At 39.0% G+C, this 2,195-nt stretch overlaps 1 pseudogene; it reads right to left on the reverse strand.

The window, feature by feature from the left end:
• Window positions 1-1,582: 1,582 nt before the first annotated feature.
• Window positions 1,583-1,701, reverse strand: LOC111731911 (annotated as a pseudogene).
• Between the last annotated feature and the right edge of the window lie 494 nt (window positions 1,702-2,195).

The following is a 2,195-nucleotide window of genomic DNA, read 5'->3' on the forward strand; positions in this document are numbered from 1 at the left end:
AATAGCATACACTTACAGAAAAATACATACACCCTAAATGTTCAACTTTTGGCATTTTCTGAAACAAATACCTATATAACTCTCTTTCTAATAAGTAAAAAATAAAAAAATAAAGGATTAGCAGAACTCCTAACGTTTTCAACTCAGGGCCAAGGCGTCATGGGAGTGCAGCCTGAGGAGTGGCACAGGGCCTGGTGCTGCGCAGGGTCCCCGTCTTGCCTTAATGCTCTGCTGTTGTATCTTGAAATTCTTAATAAATTTCGAACAAGGGACCATGCATTCGTACCTCAACTCTCATTCTGCAACACATTCAAATGTGCAGTTCTGTCCCTGCCCCCAGTGCTAACCATAATCTTTTATTTTCTTTATAGTTCATTTCATAATTATAGCTGCCTGAACAAAATAGTTTAATTATGTCTTTTATGAACATGATATCAATAGAATCACATAGTATGTATTCTGTTGTGTCTGGCTTTTTTCACTCGACATTATGTCTTTGAGAGTCGTTGTGTTGTGATTCATTCATTTTATGAATGTTATATTTTTAATGAGCTTTATCTGCTAGATTACAGAGGATTGATTGTTATGTAGGGGAGAACAAGAATGGAAGCAAAAAGACCGGTTAAGAGGCTGAGCTTTTTGAAAATTACAATGTGAGAGACTGGGACCCATAAATCATACTATAGGAAAAATCTTTGCTGTCTAGAAACCAGCATTTCAGAACTCTTTGGCTTTTGGAACTATTGCAGATGCAGAGCAAACTTAAAAATCCAAAACAACAGCAACAACGACAAAATCCTACTTTGGGGCGAGGAAGCAGGCCCTAAGTATCCAGCAGCAAATGATAGTGAAGACAGTTCAATGAACCAAAAATTATTCCTAGCATGGTATATTGGCCAAGAAAAAAAACAGTGTTCTAATTGTATAGAATACATACACACATGCACACATGCATTTACACACACATGCTTTTTTGGCACACATGAATTAAGGTATAGAAGTACCATGAGACCAGAAATAAGAAAGTCATTTTTAAAAAGTAAAAGAAAAAAATAGTAGAGATAATCTGAGGCTGTGTAGCAAAGTTGGCAGCAGCTGTGCTGTGATCATGGCATCTGTGATTAGAAGTGGATGGGGCAGTAGAAACTGGTAAAAGATTAGAAACAATCTAAATAAGACTGGACAACTCTGCAGAGTGTGTGGCAGGCATTCAGTCCTCCTCACCATGTACTCCTTGTATCAGTGATTCAGTAATGGGGGCACATTCCCTAAATGGGGCATAGTAAAATCATCAGAAGCCTTCTAGAGGGAAGACGGGAGCTATTTACAGCAATAAGGCAATATTTTATTTAGTTGGTAGCCCACTAAAGACACACCAAATACTATAGTTCAGCATTCTGGGAAAGACATTCATTATTAAACACAAGTGACCTTAGCTAACAAAACCATCTCCAGTGCAGTAGAGAGCTAAGGCAATGTGACAGAGCCAGCTGTGTTTGACAATGTGTATTCCACATTTGTCCTCATGAAGCAAAGGGCAAGGACATTTTATTTTATTTTATTCTATTTTTATTTTTTTTTATACCTACAGTACCCGGTCTTCCTAGGCGATCTTCCATCCAAGTACTAACCAGGCCTGACCCTGCTTAGCTTCCGAGATCAGATGGGATCGGGTGTGTTCAGGGTGACATGGCTGTAGACAGGACATTTTTAAAAGTCGTGCTAATCTATAAAAAGAATTTCTGAGAAGGGTAAACATGCGAAAATGATCACGAAGAAGTAATATTTGTTAAACTGACTTGTTCTGTGCTCTTATTATGTTGCAGGAATTGCCTTGGGCAGTTCCACATACATTATCTTACTGTCCTCCCAACAACCATCTATATTTCGTTTATAGATGACATTGAAGTTTAAAGAAGCTGTATATCTTTTGCTGTACAACCAATTCCTCAAAAATTTAGCAGCTTAAAATGAGAACTGTATTATCATCTCACAATTTTTAAGAGTCAGGACATTGACAGCAACTTAGCTGGGTGGTTCTGGCTCAGGGTCTCTCATGGCAGTTGCAGTCCGGCTGGGGTAGCAGTCCTCTGAACATCGGAGGATTAATTTCCAAGTTCACCTTCTTGGTTATTGGCAGGCCTCAGCTACTCCCAGCAGTTGGAAGAAGGGTCTCAGATCCCAGTAATATCGCC

This window comes from Pteropus vampyrus, unplaced genomic scaffold (assembly GCF_000151845.1).
Source record: "Pteropus vampyrus isolate Shadow unplaced genomic scaffold, Pvam_2.0 Scaffold408, whole genome shotgun sequence".
In the NCBI taxonomy this organism is placed as follows: domain Eukaryota; kingdom Metazoa; phylum Chordata; class Mammalia; order Chiroptera; family Pteropodidae; genus Pteropus; species Pteropus vampyrus.